This window comes from Mus musculus, chromosome 17, assembly GCF_000001635.26.
Source record: "Mus musculus strain C57BL/6J chromosome 17, GRCm38.p6 C57BL/6J".
Lineage (NCBI taxonomy): Eukaryota > Metazoa > Chordata > Mammalia > Rodentia > Muridae > Mus > Mus musculus.
The window spans coordinates 51,605,148-51,623,197 of NC_000083.6; positions in this window are offsets into that span (position 1 = coordinate 51,605,148).

Here is an 18,050-nt window from a genome sequence, read left to right on the forward strand (position 1 = left end):
GAGCTGACTTTTGCCAAATGGCTGAAAATTCCCCAGAAAAGAAACATTGCAAGAGAGATGTATAATGACCAGAATTTAGAATATACATACGCATGTGCATGCGTGCACGCTTGCGTACACACACACACACACACACACACACACACTACATTCAAAGACAAGGGGTGAGGTTATTAGTGGGCAGTGTACATTTTTTTCAGGAAGCTTGAGCTGAATCAGAACTGTATTGCAGACCAGCATTCTAAGATAAGAACACCATGATTACTTTAACCTGTAAGCATAATCATATCTTTAGAATTAAAGATTGGGCAAAATAAAAAGCCAAGAAGGCTAACCATAGACCTTTTCTGCTCTCTCTTTTCCCCAAGACTCAGTTCCTTCCTAGTGATGCAACAGAACCTCAGCAGCAGCTCCTCTTCATCACTGCCCACCTCTCCTGTGGATCCCACCACCTCCTGACCTCCTTCTCCAATTCTATACTGCATCCCAGTCTCCAACACCGGCAGGCATTCTCTGTGAACACACTAGCCAAACAGGTCGGTAAAACAGGCAACATACAGCCATCACACTCTCTGAAGAGTCAGAAAGAAAAGGAAAACAAGGAACAGAAAAATGCCCACTCAACAAAGACAGCATCAAGAACTGTAACCACGCTGAACCCAGATGCCTAGGCACTAGCATAAGAACAGATTCAATAACATTCAGGACAGTGTGTGTCCACTGGAGCCCAGCTATTCTTGTTGAAGCAGGGACTGAACATTCCAACATGGCTGAAGGACAAGAAAGAGACCTTAAAACCAACTATATGAAGATGGTACAGGTTCTTAAAGAGGAGATGACTAAATCCCTTAAAGAAATCCAGGAAAACACAAACTATTGGAGGAAATGAATAAATTCCTTAAAGAAAACCAAGAACAAAAAGTTGAAAGACACAAATAAAAGTATTCAAGACATGAAAACAAAAATAGAAGCAATAAAGAAAATGCAAACTAAGAAGGGAATTCTGAAAATGAAAAAAAAAATCAAGAAATCAAACAAGAACTAAAGAGGCAAGCTATACAAAAAACAAAGAAACATCCCCCAAACAAACAAACAAACAAAAAACAAAGTGACAATACATCAGTCAAAGAAAAATGTTAAATCTAAAAAAATTTCTGACACAAAACATCCCAGAAATCTGGGACACTATGAAAAGACCAAAACTAAAAATAATAGAAATAGAGGAAAGAGGAGAGTCCCAGCTTAAAGAACCAGAAAATACTTTTAACAAAATTAAACTCAACTTCAGCAATATCTATCTACAAATTCAGCTTCTACAGAAAGGTGCTAGAAGGAAAACTTCAACCTAAAAGGTTAACTACACCCATAAAACACAGGAGATAATCTCACACCAGCAAAAAAAAAAAAAAAAAAAAAAAAAAAAAAAAAGAAAGAAAGAAAGAAAGAAAGGGAGCACACACACACACACACCACACCACACCACTGCAACCATCAGTAACAACAATAATATAACAACAACAACTAAATAATGGAAATTAACAATATTTGCTCACTTCCATTGGTCTTAGTAAAAATTTCCAATAAAAAGGACACAGACTAATGTCAGTGGATGAAAAAACAGGCTCCATCCTTCTGCTGTATTCAAGAAATATAGCTCAACATTAAGGATAACATTACCTCAGGGTAAAGGGCTGGAAAAAAGTTATAATAAGCAAATGGATATAAAGAGAAAAACGGGAGTAACTATTTTAATATTGAACAAAATAGCTTTGAAACAAACAAACAAAAAAAACTAATCAAAAGAGATAAGATGGACACTACATACACATTAAAGGAAAATTTTACCAAAAGGACATTTTAATTCTTAACATCTATGCTCCAAACACAAGGGCACTCAGGTTTATAAAAGAAACACTACTGCAATTTGATCATATATTGATGTTCACACCTTGGTAGTGGGAGACTTCAGTACCTGACTCTTACCAGTGGACAGGTCATGCAGACAAAATCTAACAGAGTCATACTGGAGCTAACAGTCTTTATAAACCAAATAGACTTAACAGATTTTAAAAAACACTTTACCTAAACACAAAGAATGTGTCCCCATGGAACTTTCTCCAAGTTGACCATATGCTCAGGTATAAAGTTAGTCTCAACAGATCCAAAAAAACAAAAACAAAAACTGAAATAACTCCCTGAATCCTATTAGGCCACCAATGATTAAAGACGAATATTAACAGTAACAAAAATGAAAGAAAGCTTACAAACTCATGGAAACTGACCAACTCTCTAGTGAATAAAAAATGGGTCAAGAAAGAAATTAAAGTGAAATGAAAGACTTTCTAGAATTCAATGAAAATCAATATACAACATACCCAAACTTATGGCACACAATGCAAGTGGTATTAGGAGGAAAGAGTTTATAAAGGTAGAAGTGCTTACAAAAAAATAAAATAAAATAAAATAAAATAAAATAAAATAAAATAAAAAATCTCGTGCTAGCATCTTAACAGCACACCTCAAAGCTGTAGAACAAAAAGAAGAAAACACACTGAGGAGGAGTATACAGCAAGAAATAATCAAGCTGTAGGCTGAAATCAATAAAATAAAAACAGAGAAGAATACAAAGAATCAATACAACAAAGACTAGATTCTCTAAGAAAATCAACAAGATGGACAAACCCTTAGACAAACCCTTATCCAAACTATCTAAAAGACAAAGAGAGAGGATCCAAATTTTTAAAAATTAGAAACAAAATGGAGGAACATGCCAAAAGATGCTGAGGGAATCCAGAGAAATGGAAGGACATGTTTTTAAAATTCATGCTCCAACAAACTTGAACATATAAAAGAAATGGATAATTGTCTCAATAGGTACCACTTGCTAAAGTTAAATCAAGATCAGACAAACAACTTAAATAGACCAATAACATCTAGTGAAATTTAAGCAGTCATTAACTGTCCCAACAAAGAAAGCACAGACCCAGATGATTTTATTGCAAAATTCTACCAAACTCAAAGACGAGTTAATACCAATACTCTTCAAATTATTTAACAAAATAAAAACAAAAGGAACATTGCACATCTCATTTTAGGAGGCATCATTTCCCCTTATACCCAAAGAAATAGAGTTACTGACCAAATTTCCATACAAATATAGATGCAAAAATATTCAATACAATATTTGCAAATAGTGCCTGGGAACACATTTAAAAAATCATCCATCATGATCAAGTAGGCTTCATCCCAGAGAGGCAGGCATGGTTCAACATACAACAATATGTAAATGTAATTCACTATGTAAACAAACTGAAAAAAAAAAAAACAAAAAAACAAAAACCATCATCCCATTAGATGCAAAAAAGGCCTTTAACAAAAATCTAACACCCGTTCATGATAAAAGTCCTGGAGAGATTATGGATACAAGGGACATAACTAAATATTATAAAGGCAAATTATAGCAAATATATAGCCAACATCAAATTAAATGGAGAGAAAACTGAAAACAATTCCACTAAAATCAGAAACAAGAGAACATTTTCCATTTTCTTTAAATCTATATAGTACTTGAAGTTTTAGCTAGAGCAGTAAGACAAATGAAGGAGATCAAGGGAATACAAATTATAAATGAAAAAGTCAAAGTATTTTTTTATCTGCAGATAATATGATACCATAATAAGTGACCAAAAACAAAAAACAACAACAACAACAACAAAAAACCTGCAACAGGGAACTCCTACAGCTGATAAACTCTTTCAACAAAGTACCTGGATACAACATTAACTTAAATAAATAAATAAATAAATATCATTAGCCCTTCTTTATGAAACTACAAACATATTAAGAAAGAAATCAGGGAAATAATGTCTTTCACAGTAGCATCAAATAATATAAAATACCTTGGGGTAACTCTAACAAAGCAAATGAAAATTGTGCATGATAAAAACTTCAAGTCTTTAAAGAAAGAAACTGAAGAAGATATCAGAAGTCAAAGAGATTCCCCCATGCTCATGGATTGGTAAGATTAACAGTCAAATGGCTATCCTACCAAAAGTAATCTATAGATTCAGTGTAATTCCCATCAAAATTTCAACAGAATTTTTTTACAGACCTTAAAAGGACAATTCTCACCTTTATATAGCAAAACAAACAAACAAAAAAACCTAGGATAGCTTAAACAGTTCTATATAATAAAGAACTTCTATAACCATCACTACTCTTGATTTTAAGTTTTACTAATGAGCTATAACAATAAAATCTCATGGTATTGGCCAAAAGAAAAAAAAACTGATACATTGAACAATTGAATCAATTGAAGGCCCAAACATAAATCCACACAACTATGGACACCTGACTTTTGATAAAGAAGCCAGTAACACCCACTGGAAAAAACAACATCTTCACCAAATGTTGCTGGTTGAACTGGATGTCTGCATATAGAAGAATGCAAATAGATCCATTTTCAGCATCTTGCACAAAACTCAAGTCCAAGTGGGTCAAAGGCCTCAACATAAAACAAGATACAATGAACCCGATAGAAGAGAAAGTGGAAAATAGCCTTTAAGGCATTTGATTAGGAGACAACTTTCTGAACAGGACAATGATACCACAGATACTAAGACCAACAATTAATAAATAGGATCTCATGAAACTGACTCGCTTCTGCAAGGCAAAGAACACCAATCAGACAAAGCAGCAGCCTACAGAATAGGAAAATATTTTCACCAACTCCACATCTGATAGAGGACTAATATCCAAAATATATAAAGAATTCAAGAAACTCACCCAATTATAAAATGGAATACACATTTTAACAGAAATTATAAAATGGAATACACATCTTAACAGAAAATTCTCAATAGAGAAGTTTCAAGTGTCTGAGAACTCTTAATGAATGTTCAACATTCTTAGCCGTAAAATTAATGAATATAAAAACTGTTTTGAGGTTCTATTTTACACCTGACAGAATGGCTAAAATGAATAACAAAATGACAGGTCATTCTAGCAAGGATGTAGAGCAAAGGGAAAACTCCTCCATTGCTGGTGGGAGCACAATCTTGTATAGCCACCATAGAAATCAATATGACCATTCTACTGAGAATTAATCTACTTGAAGACCCAGCTATACCACTCTTGTACGTATACCCAAAGGATACTCCATCTTACTATAAGAACACTTGTTCAACGATGTTCATTGTGGCTTTATTCATAATAGCCAGTGTGGTGGTTTGAATATGCTTGGCCCCAGGAGTGGCATTATTAGAAGGTATGACCTTGGTGGAGTATATGTGGCTGTCTGTGTTGGAGGAAGTGTGTCACTGTGGAGGTGGGCTTTGATATCCTTCTTCTAGCTGCCTGAAGACAGTCCACTATTTCTGCTTGTCTTTGGATCAAGATGAAGAACACTCAGCTCCTTCTCTAGCATCATGTCTGTCTGGATACTGCCATGCTTCCCACCATGATGATAATAGAGTTGACCTCTGAAACTATTAGCCAATTCAAATTAACTGTTTTCTCTTATAAGAGTTGCCTTGGTCATTGGTGTCTCTTCACAGCAATAGAAACCGTAAGAGAGACAGAAACCAATAACAACCTAGATATCCCTCAACCAGAGAATAAATAGAAAAAAAGTTATACATTTACACAATGGAGTATTACTCAGCTGTTTAAAAGATGACATCATGAAATTTGCAAGCAAATGGATGGAACTGGGAAAAAAAATCATCCTGAGTGAGGTAACCTAATTCCAGAAAGACAAATATGATATGTATTCACTTATAAGTGGATATTAGCCATTGAGTAAATGATAAACAAGCTACAATCCATAGACCCAGAGAGGTGACATAAAGAGGAGTGGTCTAGGCAGGGGAAATAGAATAGATTTTGTGGGTGGACTAGAGAGAGTGGGGATCAGGTATGTGGGAGGAGATGGAATGGAGTGAAAGTGTGACAAGAGATAGAGGGAATTGGGGAGGTCACCACAGGGGTAGAAACCTGCTGGAAGACACTGCTATCACAGTCCATCACTCTCTGAGCTCAGCACAAAATGGAGGACTCCCTTTCTCAGCGAGCCTTTCTCTTCTCTGCCTCATCTTATCTGGAGAGTATCTCTAAGCACAGGTACCTGACCTTGTCTACTTGATGAACTTGTGCAAAGCTTCCTGAAAGTGCTGCATGATTCAGCACATAAGTCCCATTCAACACTTCTTGCCATATGATAATTAGATGCTGTGTTATGACCAATCAGCGCTTCCTGCCTGTAACCCCATAAAACCAACGAGGAAAGTCATGTAGCCTATAGCCAGATTTCAGGTTCAACTTCTTCTTTCCCAGTAAAGGCAGGTTCTTGGAATTTCTCTTTATATAAAAGAATCATTCCCAGGCCTCTGCCCTGACCAATAGCATATATCCAGCTTGGAATTTCCTACCCACTCCTTATTATCTATACAGCCCTTGTTCACCAGGAATAAAGTTGAGCTGTCTCACTGAAGCTGATCCTGGAAGCTAATCCATCCATTGTTACTCACATTCTCTAAACCCTGTCGCCTCCCACCTCAGCCCCATTTGTCTTCAAGGGCCAGTGGCCAACAGCTCCTTAGGGAAAAAATCCTCATACAGTGGAAATTGTACTGGAATCTGGAATCCATTGGATGCTCCACTTGAGGACTAGTATCAGGGGATATAGAGTCTAATCTGGCCATCTCTTGTAGCCAGGCAAGGCTTCTAGAGGTGGGACTGGGTTACACTCTGCTGAGTTGTTGGTCTGTGGCTGATGGACTGAGGGTTGTTCTCCACAAACTGATAGTGGGGGCCCCATTACTAAGGACAAATCTACACAGCTCATTGAACATGGAGAGGTTGAGCTGGTGCCTCCGTGAAGTTTTCACCCCTATGTTCTGGTTTCTTTGGCATTCTGTGGGCTACTGAAACAGCAACTTGGGCACCAACCCAGCCACAAAACCTTTGAGCAAAAATTTGTCCAGCCTGCAAGGTGTGCTGGGGCAACAATGGCACAAAACTTGTGCGAGCGGCTAATCAATGTCTGGTTTAAACTTGAGGCCCATGCTAAGAGAGGAAGCCCATGCTAGACACTGCCTGGAAAGCCAAGATTTGGAGGCCTGATAACCCAGAGACCTAGAGTAGATCTAAACATTACTAGCCAAATAAATAAATAAGTAGTAAATAATAAATAAACAAATGAATGAATGAATGAATGAATGAAGTGATTTTTCTATGCTCATAGATTGGTACTTTGCTCAGTTATCAACAAAGATGCTTCTCTAGTAGTAAATGGGAGAAGGTGATCCCATAACCAGATGTTTTGCAAATAGGGTGTCTATCCATCAGGTTCCACCCCTTGGAGCTCAGTGAATCCTGGTGGATGAGAGAGGGAAAGCCTTTAGGAGTGAGAAAGGATGGAGGACATCAGGAGAACATGGCACACCAAATCAGCTAAGCAGGTACACATGGGCTCATGGAGACTGAAGCCACAAGCATGGGCCCTGCATGGGTCTGCACCAAGTAGAGACCTCTAACAGTGGGAGCAGGTGGGCCTCTGACTCTTTTACCTCTCTTGGGACTCTCCTCCGCCACCCCACCCCCCCAATTTAGATTTCCTTGCCCAGCCTTGGCATGAGGGTTTTTGCCTTTTCTCATTATATTTTGTTTTGTCATGTATGGTTGTTGAAGACATATATATGTCATATATGTCTCTTGAAGGACTTCACTTTTCTGACAGTAGATGGAGAGAAAGTTTATCTGGAAAGATGAGAGATGGGGGTGGGGAAGATCCGAGACATGGAGGGAGGAGAACGTGTGCTTGGGATGTATTGTATAAGAGAAAGAAAAATCTATTTTCACACACACACACACACACACACACACACACACACACACACGTATAAACTCAGTATAAGCATAGAGAGTAGAGCTTGAGATAAGCATGAATAGAGAAAAGTATTTATTTTTTTAAAAAAAAGTGCCAGCATGTGGCATATACCTCTAACCTCAACACTTAAGAGGCATATGTTCTCTGTGAGTTCTAGGCCAGCCTGGTCTACACTGTAAGTTCCAAGCCAATCAGTTAGGGCTACACCAAGTGAGGCTCTGTGAAAAGAGAGGGGGGTCAGGGGCTATGCAGATTTTGAATGTCCTGGCTGACTGGGGTCCCGAGGAAGGGAGTGGGAGAATGTCTGTGGCTATGGCGCTTAGAACCTCCCAGCAGAAATTCAGTAGAACGGAGGAGAAAGGAAGCCACTGTAGAATGCGTTTCCACAGCTGTTCAACTTCAGCTAAGTGTGAGTTCTGCAGCATGAAAGGAAGAAAGAGATTCAGATAGAGGTTTGGAAGAAATCATATTTAGGTGAATGAACCCTGAGAGAGACAGGTGGATCCCTGGAACACAGAAACCTTCTATAGTCCAACGTGTCAAAGAATTGGGAAACTTCGTATCTGTGGTGGAACTTAGATGAGGACACCTTCCACATACTCGGGTGTCAAGCACTTCTAATGTTTCCTGCTGGAGCATTCCTTCTGAAATACTCTTAGCTACTACTGAGAGCTTGATATGGTCTCCAAAGAGAAAAACCTTCAATGAGGAGATCCCGAAATCATCTTAATAACACCCTGAAATAGAGTCTAAGTGGCCTGAAGAGCCTTTGCCTTGAGACTCTATGGGTCTTGTCAATAGCCATGAGGCCAGCTACCAATTGGACTACGAATTTGGCGTACTTGTCGAAAGCGAAAGAGAAATTTTCAACCTATTTTAACCAAATCATTTTTGATCTGGTCCTTGGCACAGAGGGTGTAGAGAGGAAGGTATGAACAAGGTTTATATACAGACAGAGCCCAGTATGTCCGTATCAGAAGGCTCAACTGCTGAATAAGGAAAACAGTGTTTACACAGTGTGAGATCTAAGAGAATATTAGGAAAATGCCTGTAAAAATATGATGGAATCCACGAAAAATGCATTATCTTTTTTTTTTCAGAGGAATAAAAGGACTGATACAAAACAGCCATTCAAGGCTGAATAAACAGGCAAAACAGAACCTCATTATGGGGCATGTGAAAAATTTTCTAACTTTAAGAAATGAAAATATAGCACTCAAGAGGCAAAGGGAGAGCGTACTTTGAGAAAGATTTACTACAAGAAATGGGAATAAATTTTAAGTAGCATATGCTTTGTGTTCTAAATAGCCGTCAACAACCCCATGAAGCAAGAGATGGAAAACGCAGGAAGAAGGCACAAGAGATAGGAGGCAAGGGGTGGAGAAAACTACCTACGGAGAAGAAGACGAGAGGAAGGGCAGTGCTATGCAATGGCACATGAAACACCAAAAGTGAAAATACATTAGGATCAGTGAAGCACTCAACTGGCACAGCTTATAGTCAAGTAATCAAGTCGGTCATAGAAAGAGCAGATCTGAGTCACTTGTCCAGAATCAGGTAAAATGAGATAAGAACATCCAAAAAGGCAGACAAGGATTTAGGTGGCAGAGTACAAATCCAACATGAGGAAAATGAAGATTGCTCCAAAAGATACCAGAGCAGAAAACGAATAACGGTCCTCAGCATCATAGAAAAGAACTTCCCTGCCATTGAAAGTAAATACGCGGAGTGAGTGGGCTCCTCTATAGTGTTAGGCAAAAATAATGCAAAAGAGATTGTGTTTCCTGGATTTGCCAACTAGAACCACGCTAGGGTCATCTAACAAAGGGAGGACTGTCAAAACTAGGCTGGCCTGTGAGCAAGTATGGAGTCAAGTGCTTGTCTTGGTTGCTTTAATTGATGTGCAAAGACCCAGCCTGACAGTGGGTAACCCCCTCCTCTGGGTTTGAGTCCCGACCTGCCTGAAATGGAGGAGCATAGTATGCAAGCATCTGTCCTCTCTGCTCTTGACTCTGATGTGATCTAAGAGCTGCTTCAAATTCCAGCTGCCCCGGCCTCCCAGTAACCTCGTGTTCTAGAACTGTGAGAGGGGATACACCCTCCCTCCTCTACGTTGCTTTTGGTCAATGTGTGTCATCGTGGCCACAGGAGATCAAACTAAAACAGAGACAAGCACCAGTAGACAAGGAGAATCTGAGTGTTGAAAAGGAATTCAGAAATAAAGGAGAAGGAAGTGTCAGCTATAGGAGGGGAAAACAGAACCAGATTTAACGGAGCAATGTCCACAAAGGCCCCATTTCAGATATTAATATTTGTCTGAAGGGGAGGGTGCAGAAAGTAATCTCAATGGTTAAAAAATCTTGAGATTTTTAAGGTTTAAAAAATCTTAAGAACCTGGTTATGGCTTCTAGTACCCACAGTAGCTTACACCTGCCTGGAGCTCCTGGGGACCCTATATCCTCCTCTGGTCTCTGTGGGCAACCATGCCTGTGCATAGTACATGTGCATATTTGTAAGCAAAATATTCATACACATAAAAACACTCTACAAAAAGATCCATATGCACCACGTTTGCCTGCTGCCATTCACATTCAATAAAAGTGCACTCTCTGATATAAAACAAGTAAATTCATTGGTTTCCTTTTCAGAATAGCAGTTCCTGGATACCCATGATGTGAGGCCAGAAAAAAACAAAAACAAAAAACAAACAAACAAAATCCTTCCTGGTTAGCCGTATTCGTGGAAGATGAGAATCAACTTGTAACTCAATGCGAAGTCAACTTGTAAACACAGAGAGCTATGAGAGATTTGCCCAAACTTCTCAATCATTCCTGAAAGAGAAAATTTAAATAAGAATGTTTAAAAAAAAATAACTTGGGTCTCGATTCCCTGGCAGCAGAAGAGATGCAGAAGTCAAGAAGGACACTTAGATGTCTTCACCACACCACAACTGGGAGGAGCAGTTGAAACTAACTTCTCCCTGATAAGGACAGAGAACTAGAAATCCTTCTCTTTGAAAGGTACCCTAGATCAGAATCGAAGGAGGATGTGTGTCTTCACGTTAGAATGGAGAAAATAAAAAGACAGGATGGTAGAGTCAGGAGCAGACATCAAAGGAAGTAACAGAGATGCTGTGGTGCAGTAAAACATGGACCGTTTTGAGTACACATGAGGCATCTATGACTTCATCACCACATGGCAGCAACCAGCCATGAACAGTGACAGACTTCTACCAAAGACCAGAGAAACAGGGAGTCCAGTAGATAATCTGTATCTGAGATGGCAGTGAATTACAGAAAAGAAAAAAAAGAAAAAAAGATTTCATTGTAATATGCGAGAGCTAGCCTTTCCCCCACAACGTTGGATTTACTACCAGAGAAAAGGAAGTTAGTTTTCAAGGAAAAGAATGATTAAATAGCTCATAGATAATCTTTTCTGTTGCTGGTAGGAATATCTCAAAGGGAACTGTGTCAGGATTTGATTTTCATGTATTAACTATCAGAATCTATGATAAACATATATGATAATATAAGGCAAAATGACTAGGATTAAAAGAGTGGAGGCTGCATTGGATGGATCCAAAACAAGCTTCCTGGTCTCCAGAGTTAAAGAAGGAGATTGGAGTAAACGATCTGGGAATACACACACAGAGGAAGTTTACAGGTAGACATGGGAATCCAGGGGCCCTAAGCAGGGAGCATATTGTCTTGTTAAATATCTGGGAGCTACAGTTTATGCACATTAGATCACAGGGAAGACTTAGAATTTGATAAAAGCAGATCTACTCTTTGATCAAAGTGCAGCAAAATGAATAGCGGAACAAGAATAAATTTATGTTCCCCCCTAACACGAGGAATAGCAGCACAATCCAGTAATGGGCTTCTACAGAGCTGGTTCACAGAGGTGACAAAAAGGGTTATCACAAGACACCCAGGGGGCTAGCACAACAAAACCATTGTGTCTTTAAATGCCTCAAAGCTGTAATTGAGGATGGGTGAGCCAAACCTGCTTTCCTTATTTTTAAAGAATAAAAGAAATGAATGAATCAAACCACTAACTTGAGAGGTCAAGTGGCAAACAAGACAATCCTAATTAAAACAAAACAAAACAAAACAAACAAACAAAACAGAGAGGAAATCATCACAGCCGAAAGCAGAAATTAAAACTTAGTAAACAGAAAGGAATAGAATTGATAAATAAATTTCAAGTGTTTCTTTGAAGGGAGAAAAAGTAACCAGTAAATAGAACCAAAAGCATTAGATGTAGAAACTGCTATTTATTTTAATCAAGGAAATAATGAGAGAAAAGAGCAGAATTAAGGCTAAGAAAGGAGGTATCATCTCAGTATGCAAACATGTGGAGGTCTTGAGATAATGAGCCGTTCCCATTCATCTCACGGATTCTCAACTGCTGCTGAAATGGAAAACTTTCTCAAGAGGATACTGTAAACCAGAATTAAAGATAGACCTGTTCAGAGCACTTCCAGAAGACGAAGTTTATGGTTTGAAGGAGCAAAGACTCTTCTGATTGTAGCTAACTCTTTGAGAGCATTGAGGTATGTTGGGGCCAGCCAGGGCTACATAAGAAGTCCTAATCTCACAAAAGGAAATAAGAAAAAAATATCTCAATACCAAGAAGAAACCCCTAACAAAAGAACAGATAGCATTCTTCTAAAGGAAACGAGAAAATAATGTCATAAATATGGATGCTAAAACCTGAAATAGAATATTAAATTCATCCAGCTGTTGATAAGATGCAGAGAATCTCCTAGTAGGTTTGGTTCCAATAACACATAATTTAATATTATTAATTCATTAATATATTTTTCATACCAATATGTCATAGTAAAAACAAAATGAAGTAGTTGTCCCGAAAATTAACTTGAAAAACTATGTATTTCTAGTAAAAAGAATTCCCAAGTAGTACTGCAGTGGGAAGGAAGTTCCCTTAGGTCTGTGTAGAATGTGAATCTTCATGTATGATACACAGTTTTGAAATATTAGGTGTTTAACCCTCAAATAAAACAAACAAACAAACAAACAAACATAAGAATGTTCCCTTCTGAAATTTATAGCCCATGGAATAAGATGATGCAAAAGAAAAAAAGTCGTTACTGAAGAAGATAAAACATTATTTATTGGTGTTGTGTTTTTATATCCAAGGGTGGTAGGGGAGGAAAAGGGGGTCAGGTAATAGGGCAAAACTATTGAAATACCTGTCTCAACAAGAGAGTTCATCTAAGTGACTAATTACATGTCAGCTATCTAAATTCCAAGAGGATTCATATACAACAGCAACAATTAGCCAGAATTTGTCTAAGCACCACACTCAACCTAACATGAACAGGCCACTTGGATTATACTTAGGAAGACATGTTAGAACTGACCAGATAGAAACTGCAGCAGGTGCAGATGCGCTTCAGGTTCAAAAGCAGGCATAAGTCAACAAGAGACCCAGGGTCCCAACTCAAAATCAGACATAACTAAACGAGAGACTGAGGCACATGGTCCAGTGATACTTTGTTCGTTGAGAACCTGCAAAGCTGTCAGCGTTGACTGGGGTCCCAAGCAGCATAATCTAATAGCACATATGAGCGCAGATGCACAGCTCCTCAGCAAAACAAAATCAAATCAAGGGCAGGAGCACATAAAAGTGCAACACTTCTAAATCAAACAGTGTTCTCCGTAAGAATGAAAAGATTGATCAACCTTAGGGCAGGAAGCCTGTCTAGCTTTTTCACGTTCTTAGTCACTGATTTATCATAGCTCTTGGCATGCAGTAGCTGCTCAATAAATACATGTTGACTTAACAAATATGATACAGTCTTTTAATTTGTTTTGCTACATTAATAGATCAAGGAGAAAAAAATCCACATCACATCTCAGTGATACCAAACAAGCATTTGACAAATTCAGCATCTACATTTTTCCTTTAGGTTCCAGGGAAGCAATGGACTTCTTATAGGTTTCTGTCTCAAGTTTACTAGGACTTTAACTTCTCTTGTCAATGAAATTTTTGACTCGAGAAGAAAGGAATTGTTACAATCTTACTGAAGGTTTTAATGAATGAAACAATAAAGAAAAAAGTATGTGAGACCTGTGAATTTTGGGGAACAGCAAAATTGTTATTCCTCTCATAAGCAGATGCAGTAAGCTGGATGGATATTGTGTCCCCTCGAAGTGTGTGCTGTGATGAGACTTGGAGAAGTGGGGGTCATGGGGAAATTGCCAGGTTGGGAGCATGTGATCCACATGACAACTTTGGTATCCTTACAAGAACAAGGGACAGTTTGCATCTCCCATGTCGGGGGTGGAGGAACAGGCAAGGAGGCAGGAAGTTATGATTTTCAATGATAAATGTCCCCAAATGGCAGCATAGCAGCTGAATGGCCTTCTGTGGTTTAATCCATAAAAGCTGGTCACTTCTGTTATGTTCTTTTGGTCCACCAATCACCAAAGCTGGCTCAGACTCCAGAACACATTTGGGCCTCACCTTTCACTGACAGAATGACAAAGAATTTACCATTGTTTTAAAGTCTCCGGCCTGAATATCCTCTGTTCCCTCACGAGTCCTCGGTGCTGTGGGCATTGCAGTACATATCTAGAAAACCCCACATTTACCCAGAAAGCCCTCACAGGAGTCACCACACTGCACTCTTTGCTCGTGCTTAGAGGATGAGCATGGGCTCATAAAACGCATATCATATCATTATGTTATGTTTAAACGTTTTTATTTCTCCAGAGAATTTAAAATATACAAACATGTGACTCTGTGAGGAAATGATCCAAAAAAGATTATAAATACAGCTATAAATGTCAAAGTTGCTAAAACATTTCACTGGCTCTATCTTCAGAAGAAAGTGTTCGCACAGAGCGCATGCCAGCATGTTTTATTATTGTTATTGTGGGCATTAAATGTTACAAATGCAATCTGCTCAGGGTGCACATAAACAATGGTCTCCACAAACTCTGAGAATCACCTCTAGCTCAATAAAGCTGATCAGGATGAACAAGCCAGTAAGGCCTGGGCTGCAGGCTGCCCACAGCATGTGAGAGGTGCAGGCTGCCCACAGCATGTGAGAGGCACAATCCTATTGTGCAGTTTGGAATTTACCTTCAGTGGTTGGCCTAGAAAATGTTTTATTTTAAAATTTTAGTTGTGTATGGCACCACGGGGTTGTAACCATACCTACTCAAGGAGAACAGGCAAGAAGATTACAAGATCAAGGACAGCTCAGGCTACAGAGAGTTCAAGGCCAGTCTGGGCTCAGGGAGACTTTGGCTCAAAATAAAAAGTAAAAGGAAGAGTTGGGAATGTAACTTAGTGGCAGACCATTTGTCTGCCTCTAGAAAAAAACCCCACTGTTAGATCACAAATAAGTGAATGAATAAATAATCTGTGTTTCATTTCTTGATTATTTGGTATTCCAGTAAGGACTTAATTATCACTTGCCTTATATCAGGCCCACACAGTATAACTGAAGTTTCTTAACTTTAATAGAAGTGGGTGGAGAAAGAAGAAGAAAAGAAGACAGAAAGAAAGGAAGGGGTGGGAAAGAAAGTTCATAAAAAGAGGATCCTGGAGGAAATGGAGCAAGAGCACCGTCTGGGATGGGTGCCCAGCTGCTGCCGTGAGCCCCCTACTCCAATTGGATCAACTGTAGATGACCTCATGTTCCTCCCGGGCCAAAACCACCCACTCCTGGCTCTGGCAACTTCTCTGATTTGCATCAGAATAATTCTGTCCTTCAGCATTTCTCCTGGTGGTAGTGTGTCTTCAGCTGTGCTGTCCAATAGAACCAGAGACTGAGCCAGACTCAGCTATGTTCCAGGGCCCAGGTTCTTAGGAGAGGTGGGCTAGGAGGGTCACAGAAGTTTGAGGCCAGCCTGAATGACGCCCTCATCTCAAAAGCAAAACAAATATTACCAGATACAAATGTAAACCACACAGAGCCACTCTAGCCTCATATTTCCGAGTGAGTACATTGATAAAAAGAGAAACAGATTCAATAATATATTTTATTTAAGCTAGTATACCCATAATATTTTCAAGGTGTGATCAATAAAAATGTTTACCCTATATTTTATTATGAATTTTTAACATCTAATATGTGTGCCTTAAACGTGGCCTAGAATTAGCTACCTTTCCCACCACCCTTGTGTTGCTTCCAATTCCTCCTGGAAGCAACCTTCTCTTTAGCTGAACCAGAGTGCATTCAATTCTACTTCTTCAAGACAAACATGCCACAAGTGAAGGTTTGTTCTTGTCTCTATTCTTTCCTAATGGTTTAGATTGCTTTCTGTTGCAGGGATAAACACCACAACCAAAAGCAACGTATCAAAGAAAAACAAAAAACAAAAACAAAACAAAAAAAAAACAGTTTATTCTGGCTTACCATTCTATGGGGAGTCCATAATGGCAGCAGAACCATGGTAGCAGGTGGCCAGATCTGAAAGTTCAAAGATGACATCTTCAGCTGCAAACAGGAAGCAGAGAGAACCTGCACTGAAAACAGGGAGAGTCCATGAACTCCCAAAGCATGCACCCAAAGACATTTGACCTCTAGCAAGGCTGCACCTTGCTAAAGATTCCATAACCTCCCCAAACAGCAGCAGCAACTAGGGCTCAAGTGTTCAGTTATGTATGCCCACAAGGAACATTTCTCATTCAAACCACCACACCTTACCTTTCCAAGAATTATTTGGTATAAGATCAATTTCCATCCAGCTTCGGACCACTGGGATGTGTAGAATCATTGGTGGTGTCTTCGACCACAGCATTTAACTTTATTTTCCTGAGATGGAGTTCTTTTCATTACATATTACTTTTTCTCCCCTAAAAAGTTGATAGAGAACAATTTTTCCTCTCGAAGATGTAGGTTCCCTCTCCATGATGCCTTTGGCTCCTGGTGATGTAGACAGCATCTTCATAATGCCTTTTGGGACAATCATGAAATCTTTTCACATTCAGCTACCCCATGCGGATCTGTCTTTGATAGCATACAATTTCACTAATTTTAATCCAAATAAAGATCAAATTTTCCAGTTCATCTAAGCCATTTATTAACTTTAGCGTTCTTGGTGATTAACTTTGATGACAATAGCCTTTCGTACAATGTGTGAACGTAAAACACCTCTCTTGCACTACCGTGAGGTTACCTTTTTGTAAACGTTTAATTTGGGAATAATTGAGGAAATCCAGAGTCTACAAGTTAATGATCCAAGCCTCAGTTTACCTATTAAATGAATGGGTTTCTTGCCTGTAAAATATGCTGAATATAATAGCCTTTGTTGCTGTGTGTATGAACAGTCAGTGTGTGCAAAGAGGACAAGGAAAACGATTATTTTAAAGAGCAGTCTATTACTATGATAGTGTTTTATGATCAAGATGATTGATGGATGAATAAAATGAATACTTGATATTTCTAGAATTTTGTCTAATTGTAACTATTTCCTAATTTCTATGGACCCCAAACTAAGATCTCAAATGAAACATGGAAGAGTTGTCCATAATCTTACTTTTCAATACAAATATTGAAATGCTCTATTCACACAAATAAAAGTTAATCCAAAATTATGTTAGAAATACATTTGAATTTTTAAGAAGGTAAGATCAGAGATTACAGGGAGCAGAGATCATGGACCTTGAATCTCTAATAAACTATTCATTATCAAACCATATTTCTGTGGTTTGCGTGCAATTTCAGAAGTGTCAGCCACACATAGAACTTGCTCAGCTCTCAGATTGTAAGTAATCACTCGATTCCAATGTTTTCTTGTATTTTATTGTTCTCTCAATTTTCTCTCTTTGAGGTTTTCCCTAAATATTATATTAGGAGATTCAAATCCGATTCACTCTTCAAAGTCAAAATTAAAGCAGTAGTCTGTTGATGCTGTGTGCTTCTAAATAACTGTGAAGCCTACTTTTAGGCCGAGTATAAATAACATGCTTGAGAATAGAAAACTATGAATAGTCCTTTGAGTAAAAGAACAGTGTTGCCAGCTTTCTCCATTGAGGTGACAGCAGACCAACAATGTGAGCTTGTTTATTTCATACAAAAATGACCAAATTAAGCATGAGAAACTGTGAAAGATTTTTCAGTCGTCCTTTCTTCCTTCCTTCCTTCCTTCCTTCCTTCCTTCCTTCCTTCCTTCCTTCCTTC